Source organism: Malus sylvestris, chromosome 10 (assembly GCF_916048215.2).
Source record: "Malus sylvestris chromosome 10, drMalSylv7.2, whole genome shotgun sequence".
Lineage (NCBI taxonomy): Eukaryota > Viridiplantae > Streptophyta > Magnoliopsida > Rosales > Rosaceae > Malus > Malus sylvestris.
Window position 1 is genome coordinate 24854027 of NC_062269.1, and position 20365 is coordinate 24874391.

General features: G+C 38.8%; 2 long non-coding RNA genes and 1 pseudogene across 2 annotated transcripts; 1 reads left to right on the top strand and 2 right to left on the bottom strand.

The window, feature by feature from the left end:
- Nucleotides 1-20365, bottom strand: part of LOC126585658 (disease resistance protein RPV1-like) — a 42725-nt pseudogene that overhangs the window by 13411 nt on the left and 8949 nt on the right.
- LOC126585674 (uncharacterized) lies at nucleotides 1310-3497 on the top strand. Its single transcript, XR_007610619.1, has 4 exons — nucleotides 1310-1610; nucleotides 1694-1815; nucleotides 2357-2423; nucleotides 3252-3497. It is a non-coding gene; the product is annotated as an uncharacterized LOC126585674 (long non-coding RNA).
- LOC126585677 (uncharacterized) lies at nucleotides 17345-19019 on the bottom strand. The gene is made up of 2 exons (XR_007610621.1): nucleotides 18896-19019; nucleotides 17345-17638 (listed from the first exon to the last, which is right to left on the bottom strand). It is a non-coding gene; the product is annotated as an uncharacterized LOC126585677 (long non-coding RNA).

The window sequence follows — 20365 nt, forward strand, 5'->3', positions numbered from 1 at the left end:
TAGCCGAAATTGTAGGAAAGATGAGAGAAAATTGCATCCGGTGATTTGGACATGTGCAAAAAAGGCCGACTGACGCTCCGGTTCGAAGATGTGACTACGGGACAGAGGTTCAGGGCCGAAGGGGTAGAGGAAGACCTAGGAAAACTTTGGAAGAGACTCTAAGAAAAGACTTAGAGTACTTGGATCTAACGGAGGACATGACACAAAACCGAGCGCAATGGCGTTCTAGGATTCATATAGCCGACCCCACTTAGTGGGAAAAGGCTTTGTTGTTGTTGTTGTTGTTGTATTCACCTTACGTTCCTTGAATCATCAGCTCTTACCATTCCTGGCCCTACTTAGGGCTGGTTTGGTATTGTTGTGCTTGGAAAAATAGCTGTTGTGAGAATAAGCGGCTGTGCTGTGAGAATAAGCGGCTGTGAAATAAAGCCAGTAGAGTGTTTGGTAAACTTTTTTGTGAAAGTGCTTTTGGAAAAAAATCAGGATGATAGTGTGTCTTTTCATTAAAGGAGAACTGTAGCTCCGTGTGCTTTGAAAAAACTGGCTTTTTTTCAAAGCAGCAAATAGCAGCTTCAGCTTTTCCTTTGATTTTCAGCTTATTCTCACAGCAGCTTTCAAAATAAGCCCTTTTTTCAGTTTACCAAACACAAAAATGACCCTCAGTTTTTTTTCACTGTGGCTTTTTTTAAAATCACCTCAATCCCAAACGGGCCTTAGGAGAGGATCCAAATCCCTTTCATCTTTGATGTGCACAGCATCCAATGCAATTTAATTTCAGCAAGTACTAATTTAAGTTGAAAATCAGCAACGAACAAATAAAATATAAAAACTTATTCCAAAAAGGCTACCTCACTCGAAGAGACAATGGTCTAGTTTGGAATTGTTGTGTTTATTTTTATTTTTTAAATTGTTTATGATATGCTATGAGAATAAATAATTTTGTGAAAAAAGTAAGTACGCGTTTAGTAAACTATAGTGTTAAAAGTGCTTTAGCACAAAAAAAAAACTGTGACTATGAATATAAAAGTTTTATTAATTAGTATTGTTCAAATATTTTCAATGAAAACATCGCTTTTTAGAAGATCATGTGTAAAGTTGCTTCTACTTTCTCCTGTTTTGAACCCATGGCTCTGAAAAAAATATTTTTTTTTTTCATTTACCAAACACAATTAAGACCCAGCTTTTTTAAAAATTTTAAGCAACTCCAAAACTGTCACAGCCCGTCCCAGAGTTACTAAATACCGAGGACGTGAAATTACTAAAACGCCCTTAAACGGGATTAAGGTGCGTAAATTTGGTATTTGTTTTACACTAAGATCCTAAACTAGGGTTAGAATTATATTAGTATGTGTTAATTTAATTTGTGTTTGGACTTAGGGTGGGGTCCTACCCCCTAAATCCCTCCCCAAAACCCGTGGGATGTCTCTCTCTCATCTCCCTTCACTCTCTCTCTCTTTCTTCATTTCAGTATCACTCTCTCTCTCTTACTCTCGAACTCTCTCAAGCTCTCGGACAAACACCAAGAACAATCACAATCCTACACCAACGTCCGATCTAAGATCACCACGACACTCCTTAGGACCTCACGAGCACGGGAATACCAGTTTTAGGTAAGTTCTATTTCGAGAACCCTAGTTTTAAAACACCCCGTGTAGTGGCACTGTTCACGAACTTAATTTTGGTTGTGTTTTAGGTTAAACAAAGATCACCACGAGTCTTAGGAAGTTCCAAGGAGGCTCGGAGTGCCTCGTTTGAACAAAATGGACGTCGGGATCGTCGGGTTCGAGTTTGGCCGAAATTGAAGAATTTTGAAAGGTTTGATCTTGTTGTTTTTAGGCCTTAAAACCCTTCCAACGTGATAGTACATGTGAAATGCTTCATTTTGGTATAAAATGCGAAGAAATTGGTTGAAAAACGAAGGAGAATAGTGGATTTGAAAATTTTCCAGAAACCGGCGAACAGCCGCCGGCGACCGGCGACTCGCCGGAGAAGACAGGGAATCTTCCGTCAAGTTTGACGGAATATTCCGACGCCGTTAGTTAACTTTAACGGAAACCGTTAGTTTTTAACGGAATATTCCGGGAATATTCCTAACGCCGTTCACTGTAGCCGTCAGTGTGCCTGGCACGTGGCTGCGCGTGGGCCGCGCGTAGGTCCGTGCCACGTCAGGCGCGTGGGGGCGCGTGGAGCATCCAAAAATTATTTTAAAAATATGGGGATGATCCTGAGGTTGTGTAGGTCACTGTGGTATATTCATATACCCAATTTGAGCATCGTATGAAGAATTAATTACCTAGTTTGGTTTAGGTGCGTTAATTGTGCGTTAAATGATTGTTTTAAGTTATTTCACTTCTAGGTGGAACATTTAACGAGGACGAGCACATCCAGGGGCGTCAAGGGGGTTACGACCCGGCGACATACCAGTGAGTGGGCATTGCTTTCTATATATATATACCTATATACTCGATTTCCCCAGAAATCAAATTTAAATGAAAAATATATTGAAATGAAATGAAATATGATGTGATTGCCATGCATAGAATGTTATGGATATTATGAACTGTCGTATGATGCATATATGTATGATGGTGCTGTGGACGCACAGGTAAGTATTTAATTACTGTTATGTTGAGGATGATGATATATTGAGCTCATATCCTGCACCATGGTTTAGTGCTTATAGTATTCACCGCATCGCACGCTCGCCTTGGATCCAAGTAGATGCTGGTCGTACAGTCCACGCGGAGTGGGTACGACGGGCCAGTCGTAGAGTGTTAGTGAGATTATGACTGGTGGGTGACCTTAGGTTATTGTATACAGATGATTGATGAGAGAAGCACTAGAGCGAATATTACCATGAGTCGTTCAGACTACATTAGGTGGTTCCGACTTATGTGCAGAAGGCCGGACAGGTCACGCGGAGTGACTCCGGCAGAGAGTGAGATTGATAGATGTTGAGCTCTAGGTTCAATCGTTCAGGGCTATTAGAGGGCCTCCGATTGATTATTTCTTTTACCTGATTATATTATGTTAATGCATTCATACTACACTGTTGAAATTGGCATGGTACATTCTTTATTGAATCTGTTATAAGATTGATGATTGAGATAGTTGAGATATATATGCTATATACTATTTTTCTGGGAAAGTATACAGGTTTTCCAAAAAGGGGTTATAAATGTGGATTTATGAAATGATTTGGAAAAGCTTGATTTTCGCCCACTCACGTTTTCTGTTTTTCGCCCCTCCAGGTTCTAGTTGATAGTTGAGGCGTTGGTGGCCTACGAGACTGCTTCGGCGTTCTGACAGACTAAATAAATGTAGGATTCACCCGAGGGTGTTGTAAATTAGTTATGTTCCTACTTGACTGCACCTAGATGCTTATGCTCTGTTTATGTGTGTTTAGTACACTCTTATGCACATAGAATGCTCGGTTGTAAATAACTGCAATTAGTGGTTTTCGTTGACTCGTATTTTATTATTAAATCGTTTCCGCTTGCGTTATGGTTACGTCACACTCACGTGACGGCCAGCACGTCCTAGTCTTCGGGTTAGGGTGTGTCAGTTTGGTATCAGAGCATAGGTTGCAGTCCTGTATAACTAATGAGTTCTTCTATTGATTTTGTTATGTTTTCTGTCAGAATTATGCCGCCTCGTAGAGATCCTCGCCGTGCTGCTGAGCCTAATTTCCCCGATATAACTCAGCTAGGGGCAGCAATGGCTCAAGCTTTTCAGGCTAATATCCGTCCTCCTCAGAGAACGCCCGTAGAGACGATGTATAATCTGAAACTGGAAACTTTTGAGGGAAATGAAGGTTATGAAGGGGCAGAAAAGTGGTTAGATCGAATTGAGCAGACCTTTCAAGTGATGCAAAGTCAGGGAAACCTGCCAGCTAATAGATGGGTGGAGACCACCACCTGGTTTTTGGGCCGTGAGCCAGCTGCGTGGTGGATAAATCAGTCGAGGCACATGGCACCTGAAAGGGCAGCCGAATGTGAGGTATTTAAGGAAAATTTTATGAAGAGATTTGTTCCTCCGGAATATATAGATCGCAAGAAACAGGAATTCACCAGTCTGAAGCAGAGGAATATGTCTGCACATGAGTACTACAGGAAGTTTACTGATTTATCCCGTTATGATTCTGATTTAGCGGGTAATCAAGCAGAAATGCTTCGTCGTTTCAAGCTAGGATCTAAGAAGAAGTACAGAACGTTTGCCAATGCACTTCCCTGTGCCGATTATCATGAGTATTTTGAGATTCTGGTCAGGATGGAAGACTCTGATAATCTTCCGGACAGTGAGGATGAAGAGGATAAGGGTAATGGTCAGAAGAAAAATGAGAAAGGTAAAGGTGTTTCCATTCCAGGACCTCGTCAGACGCAGAATTTCAAGAAAAGTGGAATGAGTTCGAGTTCTTCCAGTGGTGGATTTAGTGCCACAGGTCCGAGGAGAGGAGGTGGTAGGTTTGGTAATGGACCTAGATTTTCTGGTCAGAGAGGCTTTGGTAATACTGGTAGTTCGGGTCCTCCGTTATGTCGCCGTTGTAATTTCCGACATCATGGGGAATGTAGGAGAAGCAGTGGTGCATGCTTTACATGTGGTCAGACAGGACATAGAGCTATGTATTGTCCCCAGAATCAGCAGAGGCCCCAGCAGCCTGTTATGCCAACATCAGCACCGACTCAACAGAACTTTAATTCAGGCAGTTATGGCCAAGGTGGTCGTGGTGGTGCTTATCACTATCAGGGTGATGCTGCTCCTTATGCTCCGGGACAGTATCACTATTCCCAGGATCCTTATTTTCAGAGTGGATATTCTCAGGATCAGGGAGGTTATACTTCATATCCGTCTATGCCAGCTAGCGGATCTCAGTGGTATCAGGGGGGCCAGCCCCAACAGAGCGGAGTTGCTGCTAGTAGTACAGGGTCGTTTAGGCCGCCTGCCCAGACAGGTCAAGGACGTACTCATCAGGGACGAGGTAACCAGAGTGGCAGAGGTCGTGGAGGACGACAGCCAGCTCAGGGACGTGTTAACCACATATCGCTACAAGATGCTCAGAACCATCCAGACTTGATTATGGGTACGTTGAATGTTCTTGGTCATTTTGCTAAAGTCTTGATTGATTGTGGTGCTACACACTCTGTGATTTCTCATACATTTGCTCAAATAACGCAACCTCATCCTTCACCTCTAGGGTTTGATTTAGAGTTTGCTATGCCTAGAGGGGATAAATGTTATGTTGATAGTTTTTACTCTGGGTGTCCAGTGATGGTAGATAATGTCATTATGCCTGCTAATCTTATCCCATTAGACATCGTGGATTTTGATGTGATTTTAGGGGCGGATTGGTTGCATTATAATCGCGCCCATATAGATTGTTACGGGAAATCAGTTACTTTTCTTCGTCCTGGACTACCCGAGGTTACATTTGTGGGTGAAAGAAGTGGGGTGAGGCATGGTGTTATTTCCGCCATAAGGACAAAGAAATTGTTATCCAAGGGTTGTCAGGGATACTTGGCACATGTGGTGTTAAATGATGTTGATTCCGGTAGTGTGGAGGAAGTCGGAGTAGTCAGACACTATCCTGATGTATTTCCAGATGATTTACCTGGGTTGCCTCCAGATAGAGATGTGGAATTTTCGATTGATTTGCTTCCAGGTACGAACCCTATCTCTTTGGCTCCTTATAGAATGGCACCAGCGGAATTAAGAGAGTTGAAAATTCAATTGCAAGAGTTAATTGATAAAGGTTTCATTCAGCCTAGTTCTTCACCTTGGGGAGCTCCAGTGTTGTTTGTAAGAAAGAAAGATGGAACTTTGAGATTGTGCATTGATTACAGGCAATTGAATCGGGTGACGATTAAAAACCGTTATCCCTTGCCTCGTATAGATGATTTGTTTGATCAGCTCAAAGGTGCCTGTGTGTTTTCTAAGATCGATTTGAGGTCTGGGTATTATCAATTAAAGATTAAAGATGAGGATGTTCATAAAACAGCTTTCAGGACTCGTTATGGGCATTATGAGTTTTTGGTGATGCCATTTGGATTAACGAACGCTCCTGCAGCTTTCATGAGATTGATGAATGAAGTATTCCAGGAATATCTTGACAAGTTTGTTATTGTTTTTATTGATGACATCCTGGTATATTCTAAGTCGAAATCAGACCATATTCGACATCTTAACTTGGTGTTAAGGAAATTGAGGGAACACCGATTATATGCCAAATTTAGTAAATGTGAATTTTGGCTGGATCAAGTGGCATTTTTGGGACATGTGGTATCAGCTCAGGGAATTCAAGTGGATCCTCAAAAGATAGCAGCAGTGGAAAATTGGGAACAACCTCGAACGGTCACTGAGGTGCGGAGTTTTCTTGGTTTGGCAGGTTATTATAGACGGTTTGTTCAAGACTTTTCTATGATTGCCTTGCCATTAACGAAGTTAACCAGGAAGGATGTTAAGTTTGAGTGGGATGAAAGTTGTGAGCAAAGTTTCCAACAGTTGAAGTATTGCCTTACTCATGCACCTGTGTTAGTACTTCCTGATGATAATGGTAACTTCGAGATCTATAGTGATGCTTCTTTGAATGGTTTGGGTTGTGTTTTGATGCAGCATAGTAGAGTGATTGCCTATGCTTCTAGGCAGTTGAAGACTCATGAAAGAAACTATCCGACTCACGATCTTGAGTTGGCAGCTATTGTGTTTGCTTTGAAAATTTGGAGACACTATCTCTATGGCGAGAAATGTAAGATCTTTACCGATCATAAAAGCCTTCAGTACCTTTTCACTCAGCATGATCTTAATCTTCGTCAGAGAAGATGGTTGGAATTGTTAAGTGATTATGATTGCACGATTGAGTACCATCCGGGTCGTGCAAATGTGGTAGCTGATGCTCTGAGTAGGAAACCTCAAGGGCGACTTAATGCTTTGTATACCAGTCGTGTTCCTCTTCTGGCAGAGTTGAGATCTACTGGAGTAGAATTAGAATGGGAAGAGCAAAGTGAAGCTTTTCTTGCCAATTTTCAAGTCAAGCCAATTTTAATTGATCGGGTGCTTGCAGCTCAATCGTTGGATGAAGAAATTCAAGAATTGATCAATTTAAGAAATGAAGGGAAGAAGAAAGATCTCAAGATCCGAGGATCAGATGGTATGCTTATGCAAGAGAACAGGATGTATGTGCCTAATAATGAGGAACTGAAGAAAGAAATCTTGGATGAAGCACATTGTTCGGCTTATGCTATGCACCCAGGAGGAACTAAAATGTATCATACCATTCGACCATTCTACTATTGGCCGGGTATGAAGAGAGAGATTGCGGAGTATGTGAGTAGGTGTATTGTCTGCCAGCAGGTTAAGGCTGAAAGAAAGAAGCCGTTTGGGAGATTGCAACCACTTCCCGTTCCCCAGTGGAAATGGGAGAATATAACGATGGATTTTGTGTATAAGTTGCCACGTACACAAAATGGTTTTGATGGCATTTGGGTGGTTGTAGATCGACTTACCAAATCAGCACATTTTATTCCAGTAAGGGAGAAGTACTCCTTAAATAAGTTGGCTCAGTTATTCATATCGAAGGTTGTAAAGTATCATGGTGTCCCAGTGAATATTATTTCTGATCGAGATCCAAGATTTACTTCTAAGTTTTGGATAGCTTTTCAAGAAGCTTTGGGTACTAGATTGCTTTACAGTACAGCTTATCATCCACAGACAGATGGTCAGTCAGAGAGAACTATTCAGACACTCGAGGATATGTTGAGATCCTCTGTGATGCAATTTGGTGATTCTTGGCATGATCGTTTGGATTTGATGGAGTTTGCCTATAATAATAGTTTTCATTCGAGTATTGGGATGTCTCCATTTGAAGCACTTTATGGTAAAGCTTGCCGTACGCCATTATGTTGGTCAGAGGTTGGTGAAAGAATACTTGAAGGGCCATAGATTGTGGATGAGACTACTCAGAATATTCAGGTAATTAAATCTAACCTGAAAGTGGCCCAGGATAGACAAAAGAGCCTAGCGGATCGACATACCACGGACAGAATGTATAATGTGGGCGACTATGTTTTTCTGAAATTATCGCCTTGGAGAGGTGTGGTTCGCTTTGGAAAGAAAGGAAAGCTAAGTCCCAGGTACATTGGACCTTATGAGATCACTGAGAGGATTGGTGAAGTTGCTTACAGGTTGGAGCTACCTCCAGAGTTGTCTAAGGTACATAATGTGTTCCATGTCTCGATGCTTCGGCATTATGTGTCAGATCCTTCACATGTGATTCCTCCTCAACCATTGGAAATTAATCCGGACTTGACGTATGATGAGGAACCAGTGACTATACTGGATTGGAAAGATAAGACCTTGAGGAATAAGACCGTGAGCTTGGTGAAAGTATTGTGGAGAAACCATTCAGCTGAAGAAGCTACTTGGGAGACAGAAGATCGGATGAGAGATATGTATCCGAGGTTATTCTATGACTTTTGATGTTCTGGTTAGTGATTGGAATTTCGGGGACGAAATTCTATAAGGAGGGGAGATTGTCACAGCCCGTCCCAGAGTTACTAAATACCGAGGACGTGAAATTACTAAAACGCCCTTAAACGGGATTAAGGTGCGTAAATTTGGTATTTGTTTTACACTAAGATCCTAAACTAGGGTTAGAATTATATTAGTATGTGTTAATTTAATTTGTGTTTGGACTTAGGGTGGGGTCCTACCCCCTAAATCCCTCCCCAAAACCCGTGGGATGTCTCTCTCTCATCTCCCTTCACTCTCTCTCTCTTTCTTCATTTCAGTATCACTCTCTCTCTCTTACTCTCGAACTCTCTCAAGCTCTCGGACAAACACCAAGAACAATCACAATCCTACACCAACGTCCGATCTAAGATCACCACGACACTCCTTAGGACCTCACGAGCACGGGAATACCAGTTTTAGGTAAGTTCTATTTCGAGAACCCTAGTTTTAAAACACCCCGTGTAGTGGCACTGTTCACGAACTTAATTTTGGTTGTGTTTTAGGTTAAACAAAGATCACCACGAGTCTTAGGAAGTTCCAAGGAGGCTCGGAGTGCCTCGTTTGAACAAAATGGACGTCGGGATCGTCGGGTTCGAGTTTGGCCGAAATTGAAGAATTTTGAAAGGTTTGATCTTGTTGTTTTTAGGCCTTAAAACCCTTCCAACGTGTTAGTACATGTGAAATGCTTCATTTTGGTATAAAATTCGAAGAAATTGGTTGAAAAACGAAGGAGAATAGTGGATTTGAAAATTTTCCAGAAACCGGCGAACAGCCGCCGGCGACCGGCGACTCGCCGGAGAAGACAGGGAATCTTCCGTCAAGTTTGACGGAATATTCCGACGCCGTTAGTTAACTTTAACGGAAACCGTTAGTTTTTAACGGAATATTCCGGGAATATTCCTAACGCCGTTCACTGTAGCCGTCAGTGTGCCTGGCACGTGGCTGCGCGTGGGCCGCGCGTAGGTCCGTGCCACGTCAGGCGCGTGGGGGCGCGTGGAGCATCCAAAAATTATTTTAAAAATATGGGGATGATCCTGAGGTTGTGTAGGTCACTGTGGTATATTCATATACCCAATTTGAGCATCGTATGAAGAATTAATTACCTAGTTTGGTTTAGGTGCGTTAATTGTGCGTTAAATGATTGTTTTAAGTTATTTCACTTCTAGGTGGAACATTTAACGAGGACGAGCACATCCAGGGGCGTCAAGGGGGTTACGACCCGGCGACATACCAGTGAGTGGGCATTGCTTTCTATATATATATACCTATATACTCGATTTCCCCAGAAATCAAATTTAAATGAAAAATATATTGAAATGAAATGAAATATGATGTGATTGCCATGCATAGAATGTTATGGATATTATGAACTGTCGTATGATGCATATATGTATGATGGTGCTGTGGACGCACAGGTAAGTATTTAATTACTGTTATGTTGAGGATGATGATATATTGAGCTCATATCCTGCACCATGGTTTAGTGCTTATAGTATTCACCGCATCGCACGCTCGCCTTGGATCCAAGTAGATGCTGGTCGTACAGTCCACGCGGAGTGGGTACGACGGGCCAGTCGTAGAGTGTTAGTGAGATTATGACTGGTGGGTGACCTTAGGTTATTGTATACAGATGATTGATGAGAGAAGCACTAGAGCGAATATTACCATGAGTCGTTCAGACTACATTAGGTGGTTCCGACTTATGTGCAGAAGGCCGGACAGGTCACGCGGAGTGACTCCGGCAGAGAGTGAGATTGATAGATGTTGAGCTCTAGGTTCAATCGTTCAGGGCTATTAGAGGGCCTCCGATTGATTATTTCTTTTACCTGATTATATTATGTTAATGCATTCATACTACACTGTTGAAATTGGCATGGTACATTCTTTATTGAATCTGTTATAAGATTGATGATTGAGATAGTTGAGATATATATGCTATATACTATTTTTCTGGGAAAGTATACAGGTTTTCCAAAAAGGGGTTATAAATGTGGATTTATGAAATGATTTGGAAAAGCTTGATTTTCGCCCACTCACGTTTTCTGTTTTTCGCCCCTCCAGGTTCTAGTTGATAGTTGAGGCGTTGGTGGCCTACGAGACTGCTTCGGCGTTCTGACAGACTAAATAAATGTAGGATTCACCCGAGGGTGTTGTAAATTAGTTATGTTCCTACTTGACTGCACCTAGATGCTTATGCTCTGTTTATGTGTGTTTAGTACACTCTTATGCACATAGAATGCTCGGTTGTAAATAACTGCAATTAGTGGTTTTCGTTGACTCGTATTTTATTATTAAATCGTTTCCGCTTGCGTTATGGTTACGTCACACTCACGTGACGGCCAGCACGTCCTAGTCTTCGGGTTAGGGTGTGTCAAAAACAGCTTTACATCTTTAACCTATTTATACAGAAAACTAAATCGAACCCTAATCTTTAGGGGGCAAGTGATCATAAACTTAACAAGCAAGAAAACATAATCCTTGGCCCACAAGAAAAACGTATTAAAAAAATAATAAAACTAAAACTAAAACTAATTTTCCAACGACCTACACCGGCCCATTGCTGTAACATCTAAGTGACGAACTTACTAGTGCATTATTAGTCTAGGATTTCATAGTGACAATACTAGGTGTAAATAAAACGAATCTAACGCATTTCAATTTTTAAATCAACAAGCGCGATGCCTTGAAATCGAGAACGCTCACCTCCAGATCGATTTTGGTCCAGTCTGATTTTGAAGCGCAAGGTCCTTCCCATTCAATAGACTTGTTTTCAGGAGTCATCGACCCAATAAAAGAATAGTAAAGTGAAGGAAGAGAGATATCAAGGGGGAGGCTGGCAATGTGAGGAGAGGACTTGGCTGGGTCATTGCTGCTGGTTTTCCAAATTTTTTTTTGGTTGAAATGGTTGAAATGGTTTTTGTTTTTGATGAAGCAATATTGGAGGAGAGGGAAATTCGACACCAGACCCTATCTACAGATGTAATTCATGTTTGTGAAAGAAACATAGCGGATGCAATAACTGAATTGGGGTTTGAGTATAATAATTGTATTTGGTTTTCACAATTTCCTAGTTATATTACCAAATACATGTACTATTACTACGTGTCCATTAAGATCCCTTGGGTGCGTTTGGTACGTGGGATGGGACGGAACAGAGTGGGACCGAACGGTTCCGTCCCACGTTTGGTGTGTTAAAATTGTGTGGAACGCGCGTCCCACGGAACGAAAAAGGGTCAGATTTTGGTTCCACCTCCCCCCCCTGGAACAGGTTTTTCCATCCCGTGGGACACAATTTTTTTTTTTTGGACAACAATACCCCTTTTATTTTTCATTAATTACATTGTCTACCTCTCTTCTCTCCTGTAACCTCCCTCTGTTCTACCACAAACCCAGTAACCCAATCCCTTCTTTCCCGTAACCTCCCTCTTCATCCACCACAAACCCAGTAACCCAATCCCAGCAAACCCATCCGACGACGACGACGTCACCACCGTCACCAGCAAACCCCTCTTCTTCTCCGGCGTCGTCACCACCGTCACCAGCAAACCCTCTTCTTCTCCAGCGCCGTCACCAGCAACCCCTCTTCTTCTCCGGCGCCGTCACCATAGCCAGGCCGACGACGACGACGACGTTGCACGGAGGATGATGACGACGCTGCAGGGAAGACGATGCCGACACTGCAGGGAAGACGATGACGACGCTGCAGGGAGGACGATGACGAAGCTGCAGAAATTGATTGAAATGAATTTTGGGATTTTTCTGTGTTTGATTTTGGGATTTTTCTGTTTTTTTTCTTCTTGTAATTGTTTGCTGGTGACGAGATCTGAAATTGATTGGAGGGTTTGCTGGTGACGAGATCTGAAACTGGATTGGTTGCCGAGAAAACGAAGGAAAACGAAAACTGGGGTTTGATTGTTTGAGTTCATACTCGCACTCAGCAATTGTACAAACAAGGCTAAGTTAGTCATTTAACACGAAATCCAAACCGTTCCGTCCTACGCGTACCAAACATAACACGAACCTCCGTTTCGTTCCGTTCCGTCCCGTCCCGTTCCGTCCCGTCCTGTCCTGTTCCGTTCCGTCTGCGTACCAAACGCAGCCTTAAGGAATAGTCATTGTGATTACAACTTGTTCAAAAAACAAAGTTTATGTTGGAAACAACATCGTAAGTACAATTGTCCGAGAACAATATCATCTAAACAAGTTTGAGCACCTTGGTCTTATGATTTTTCAAGCTTATACTTGGCTCTGGGGACTCTGGTTTCGGCATTAGGTCTTGGATGGTTAATCAATATCATTCTTGTGCGGATAATACTTGCATAATTGCAGTCATCTGTATGGGGATGAGCTCATCCCTAACTTGTAAATAATGTATCTTCCGTAAAAATTTCATAATCGAAAATATTCAATCTCTTAATTTTCATTTGAAGATTATTCCTACCAAAAAATCATTCGGAAAAAAAAACATTATTTAGCCACCCAAATGCTTCAAATGATTCAACGGTGTACGTACCAAGTATCGTAACTGTTAACTTATTTGATACATTTAGTTGACTAAACGATATCTCATTTAAATAATTTTTGTAGTGATGATCTTCAAATGAGTACTAAGAGATAGAAAAGTTTCGATTATGAAATTTTTACACTGAAGATACGTTATTTACAAAATGGTTCGATTATAAAAGTTTTACAATGAAGATATGTTATTTGCAAGTGAAAGAATAAGCCATCCCTAACAAGAGAATGCAAGCATTATCCTTTTTGTGTTTACATTGGCAATAAAGGGTGCTGTATTGCACACATTGTTCAACTATTGACGGATTCTTGAAAACATGATTAGATAGTCTAAACACAATATTTTAATCATTGTTAAGAATACTGATGGGAAAAAGCAGGTTAAATTTCAAGTTAAAACACTAGCATTTTTGGTCGTGTTAGAAGCATTTTGCAGCCGAAGGAAAGTTTCCATTATTTTGTTGAAGTATAAATGAATTTGTTGATTTATTATTGGTGTTTAAGAAAAGTTATATTACCAATTATTTGGGTTGTGTGATGGTTATCACAGTTTCATAGAACATGTGGATAAAGTCGGCACACCATTTTTTTAATTTATAATTAGTGGCCTATAATAAATTATATATGTTAATCTTTTTATCAAATTTGAAAAGGTCATTAGATTCCGCGAAACGACGCCCATTTAGACGTATAGTTTTTTTTTTGTCAAATGATAGATTTTGTTAGATTAGATATTATATTAGCTATCGATGGAGTTCAAATCCACGACATCATGGAATGGCTCAACACATTTCCATCACTATGGTAAAAAGACACTTACCATTTTTTAGACGTATAGTTAACTATCATAATACTAGGGTTTAGTAGAATTCATTTTCACTTGTAAATGAGATGTCTTAGATTCGATTATTGTGACATCCCACATCGCCCAGGGAGTGATCCTTAAATGTATATTCTCATCCCTACCTAGCACGAGGCTTTTTGGGAGCTCACTGGCTTCGGGTTCCGTAGGAACTCCGAAGTTAAGCGAGAAGGGGGTCATAACACTCCCAGGATGGGTGACCCACTGGGAAGTTGCTCGTGAGTTCCCAGAAACAAAACCGTGAGGGCGTGGTCAGGGCCCAAAGTAGACAATATCGTGTTATGATGGTAGAGCATGCCTGGGATGTGGTGGACCCAGGCCGGGATGTGACAATTATCGCCAAAGGAGAATTTGAACCACATTATTGCTAACTCATTATGAGGCTTAGCCCAGCCCTCTCCCTTAGTGTGGATAACATCGTTTATTAAAAAAAATATCATAATAAATTTTGCCAATAAAAAAAAAGGAAAACTAATGAAAAGTATTTGAAAACTTTGAGTTTGAATGAAAATGACAAAAATGTGTTATAAGTGAATACTACTAGGATTGACTTTTTAGAGTAAAAATGTGATTTTTTATTAAAGTGAACAGTATAGAGAGTGTTTCGTTAAAACTCCCAAAAAAGTATCATAATAACTATTAAACAATTTAATTATTTGTTTTCCCAAATTAAATATTTTTTACCTAAACCTTAGAATAGGGTGTGCGAACTCTTAGATTCTCATTGATGAGGTTGTGAGATGAATTAAACTCTTTTACTTCTTTTATTAGATTTAAAACTCATGTTTTTCGGAAAAATTAGTATATGGTCCTTAGTTTTTAATGTTCATTGACTAAGACATTATCAGTTTTTAGATTTTAATCAGAATCCTTAGCATTAATATATTAATGAATTACATGTAAGTTACATAATTTTTATAATAAAAATTAGTAATTGATTTAGATTTTTGATACTCAGACCCTTATTAAACTCCTCATTAAGTCTCAATTCAAACATTTCCAAAATATAAAAATAAAATTAGAGTAAGTTTGTACCCATTAAATTTTTATAAAAGAATTTCAATTATTTAATCATATATGTACCCATTCTTAAATATATCAATTTGTTATATGAAAAATGTACCCTTTTTTAATATAAAATGTAGGAAAAATTTACAGATAAAGTATATTTTAATACTTAATTTCATATTGAGACAACACATTTTAAATATTTCAAGGAGAGACAAAAATTAATACATGTAAAATATGACATCTTTTACTTTTATTTCTTCTAAAGTTTAAGTTACAAAAATACCCTTTATCTTTTGTATTTTTTCGCACTTCTTTCTCCTCCTCCCTTATCTCTTTCTTTTTTTTTTCTTTGACAAACTCTTTATCTTTCTTTTTTTTCTTTCTCATGCTACCCTCTGTGTGTGTCTCTCTCTCTCTTTCTTTCTCTCTCCCTTCCTTTTTCCCATTTCATCAATAAACAAACAACAAATATCCATCCATACACCAATAAAATCACAATTTATGCATGTGCCTGATCAAGAAAACAGGGTACGGTGAAGCACAAACCATTCTTGACGATTGGTCGCAAGGTCATCTTAAAAAATTTAACGAGTCCAAGTAAAAAAATTTGAACTGAGGAATTGTTGCAGGAGCTAGCTAGAGCAATGTTAACTTGTAGGTCTGTCTACCAATTCTTTATATTTAAATATAGAAAATAAAAATGTTTTTCTCAAGGAGCTTGACCACTTGATGAAGCACTAAAATTCTCTAAGGTAGAGGAGACTTCCCATATTTGAAGAGATTTCTTCATTTAGAAATGAGTTAGTATGCTAATTTGTAGAGATTTATAGATGTTGAAGTGGATCTTAATTTGAATTCTACTATAAGTTAGGAGGTCGGTACTAAACAGGTGATATATGTACAAGAACAACAACATTGAAATTCATTTTTCTTTACTTTGATTAAATTATGGTAACAAAAATAGGATGACATCTTTGTAGTTCTGAACTAACATATGTACTTATATTTCGTTAATTTGTACAAAAGCTTGCTTGTTTTCTAGTTACTGAGCTTAAAGTGATCACTATAATTTATGTTTTGTTTCTTCTGTTTATTTGCTTTCAGGTTCAATATCTACTGATGAAACAAATAAAGATTTGTATGCAAGGATTAATGAAATAGAGCGTACTTTGTGTTGTAATTTTGTTGTATTTTCATTGGGTTGTATAGGGAGCTGGTTTTGAAAATGAATCTATTAAATGTGTTTCTTTTGGTCTGCAAAAATGGTCGAAGACGAGTTGAACTAATTATGAAAAAATAGTCGAGAATGGGTTAAACTAATTCCATAGACATGTTGAACTGATTCTACAAAATATTTGAGGACGGGTTGAATTGATTCTGCAAAAATACTCGAGGAATGGTTAAACTAATTCTGCAAAATGGACGAGGACGAGTTGAACTTATTCTGCAAAAATAGTCGAGAATGGGTTGAACTGATTCTGTAAAATAGTCAAGGACGAGTTGAACTTATTCTGCAAAAATGGTGAATCACGGGTTGAACTTATTATGCAAAAATCATCAAGGATGAGTTGAACGGATTCTGCAAAAATCGTCGTGGATGGGTTGAACTTATTCTACAAAATAGTCAATGACGGGTTGAACTGGTTCTGCAAAATGGTTGAGAGCGGGTTGAACTGTTTCTACAAATATAGTCGATGACGAGTTGAACTAATTCTGCAAAAATAGTCGAGGACGAGTTGAACTGATTCTGCAAAAAATGATTGAGAACGGGTTGAACTGATTCTGCAAAAATAGTTAATGACGAGTTGAACTGATTCTGCATATAGTTTCAAAACTGATTATGCAGAAATAGTTGATGATGAGTTAAGCTTATGACGTATATTAATTTTGTTGGAGTTGTGATGGTTGAGTTCTATTAACAGCCTTAAAGACTTAGGGGTATGATTGGTATTCTAAAACATTGTTTTCATGTTTTTGAGCTGGGTTTTAGTTGTTTTTATGTTTTTGTCTCTTCTCGACATGTTTAAAAACTAGTGAAAATATAGTGAAATTTTTTGTCTCTATATATAAAGCTCCCTAAAATGTACCCATTTTTTTATATAAAATTCATTCAATATTTTCTCTAATCCATTTTTTAAACTTACATGGGTACATTCTATTTCTTTGATTTGAGAATGTATCAATGTCAAGTTTAATAGAAGAAGTTTAATAATGTTATTAAGCTTAATAATTTTTTTTTGTTTTGAAAAATGTACCTATATTTTGGTACAATATTTTTTTGGTTAGTTTTGATGAATGTACCTAAAAATGTTTAATCTTGCTTCACTTTATTATTAAGTCTATAAGTATACCTATAAAGATAACAACACAATAATTATGAATTGAAATAAACAAAGATGAAGTAAAGGATAAGTACATATTGAAATAAAAAACAACAAAATAGGCATAAGGTGAATATCGAACTTACATTAATTCATTAATTTTCAAGGTTTATAAGGAAGCACCAAAGTTGAAAAGAGAGACAACACTCAAACAATTAATTTATTAATTTTTAAGGTTTACAAGGAAGCACCAAAGTTAAAAAGAGGGACAAAACTCAAACACTAAGATGTTTAATAATATAGTTTACAAAGTGAAAGTTTTCTCGTCATGCATACGACTAAGCTCGGAGGCCCTATAAATAGAGAACTAAAAGCAAACTCAAATGCCAGGTGTCGCACAGGTAGCAGAGCATCAAAAAGTAGCCTACAATAATGAGCGACATCTTCACATTTTGCAATGACACTGACTTGGCTCACGTGGAGCATCATAAAGATTCTTGAAAAAAAAAACACACACCAACAAGCAGCTATAGGAACCATAAGACAATTATTCAAAAAGGAATAAAAACTGACATCTAGATTTCATACAGCATCTAATCTTCTCTTTATTAAGAGAAAAGCATTTCATGCTTTATTTCTTTGGATGGATAGAAGGACATATTCCATAGCAGTTGTCCTCATTATCATCACCATAGTCTTTATCCATGTTATGCTGAGACGACGCAACTTCAGATTCCGTCTCTTCGTCATCCAGACCGTCCAGCTCAAGAATTTTGAGAACTTTATCTTTTAGATATTTCTTTGAGCAAGATGGGTTGGACTCGATTAAAGAATTAAGTTTTTCAATCTTTGATGATGATGATGATTTAGGGGTTGATCGGGAAGGTTTGATAGCACACTGCCTATCAGGCAAGATTCTTTTGGCCTTGAAAATGTCTGGCTTAAGATGATCCAAGTGGAACTTGTCCCACCAAAGGATGAAGAGCTTTCTTTCAAGCTGGGGAGCGAAATCCCAAGCACCATCATCATCGTCAACAAAATCATAGTCCCATTTTAGTCCCATTTTAGGATCCTAGGAATTGGCCTCTCTAATTGTGAAGGTGAGGAGTCCATTTTATAGAATAGGGGCTCATCACTTATTACATATTTGCCCCTTCCTTTATTACATAATTACATTTAAGTCTTTCGAGTATTTATACGAAGTCTAAATACGGAGGCCCTAAGTATGGTATAAACACAACATACATAGGGTTTTCTAGTTCTGAAATTTCTAAACCATGTGAAATACAATAAGCCATTTCATGCCAGCAAACTAATGCAGTTGAAGATAGCTTGAGCACAAAAGAAACAGAATATCAAAGCCAGATAGTTTTAAGAATTCAAGGAATAGAACAACATGTTATTAATTGTTGCTGATATTTTTTATGGATGACCTAATTATCCAGAACAGAGAGTGCTTCTAGCAACTAGTATAGATATATTAAGGATATGTTTTGGCCTGATACTGCGTGCATATGTCAGTGAAAACATGAAATACTTTCTCAATGATAAATGCAAAGACAACCAAGCTCGATAGTTTCGAAAAATATGCCAAATGTCTAGCAACAACATTTCTAGATTATCCAGCAACGTAAACCGCAAAGAAAATTAATTACTGGTGCATAATATAATGAATAATTACCCAACTAAATCAGCTGCAAAAACTGAACGGAGTAGTTCTGGTCGTGATGACAATGTCCTAAGGATTTCAGAAGAAGGAAAAGGCATCGTGAAGATGGCTGGGAATACCAAGGCGGGTGTCCTCTCCTCTGAAACTGATAAACACATCATACATTTCCTGATGAGTCACGATGCTCTCTCTTGGCAGTAGGCAGATAGAGATAGAGCCAGGAACTGGGAAGCAAACAAGGGAGGAGAGAGCAGTTGCCCACAGAGATTATCAGTTTTGAGTTCAGCAACTGTCCTAGTTGACTTGACTTGCACAAAGTTCCCGAAAGTTCTATGATGCTCTGGAGCGTCTACAAAAGCACCGTGAAAATCATCACAGATTCGGGAAAAAGAAAAGTAGAAATGAAATTACCCAACTCAAGCACCTGTCCCTATGATTCGACCAAAAAAATAAAAAACCCTGACGCTGTGCAAAAATACCCTCAGCCCACTCTGATTGAGATCGACAGAACAACCCAATCCTAAGCGCGAATTACAGAAATGCCCACAACTTGTGGCCTGAGGAATCAAGCACGGAAAATTGTAATTTCCGTACCCCACTTTCAGCCCAAATACAATTGTTTTATGTGAATACAGGCCCAAAAGGGAATGCTAAGGCTAAATGGTAAATAACTCAAAATTGAAGCCCTTTTCCACGCCAAACATGAATAGTGAAATTGAAAACCCAACTTTAGAATAGAGTAATTAGTTTAGAATATTGCTTGTATTCATAAAAAAGAAAAAAAAACAGTTGTTTCTCATTCAATTGACATGTTTACCTACAAAGTTTTGAATTTTCCCAGTTTAATAACCAATCTCTTTCAAGAAATTTCCAAGCACTCTCGATTGAGTAACTTTCTAAAATTTGTAAAAAAAAGAAGGACAAGTGAATTTCACACCACAAAATCGTGGAGGGCTAATAATATAGTCCTTCACTACTGGAGATTGCCAAAGATTTGGAATCTGTCTTTCCGAAACTAATAGGAGGTCATAAGAGAGCCCATAACTTGGCCTGAAAGTCGATAAAAACTTGTGTGGAGGTGGCTAATCATGTCATCCGTACGAAAGTAACTTCCATACCATTGTGGCATCCTAAATAATTCAATATATGAAAACATTGTATCATTGACACGTACGAGATGCCACCATGACAATGCTACTATGAAAGTCATCCATCAGTAGAGAATCTCTTAGCAAAACAGACATCCCTTGGTATTTTTTGTCTCACCCTAATTTGAGAGTTTCCCATGGTTGAACAATTAAGATGGGACAATTAATTAGCGTACATGTCCATTTCGAAAAGGAACCAGCAAGCTGCAGGAAAACTTAATGAGGTTCCAATCCAAGTTTATTGGATCTGGATTTACACACTTGAAGTTGGCCTTAAACCAAATGCTAGTATTAATTGTTGAAGTTAGCTGCAAAATATATAGGCAGCTATCTA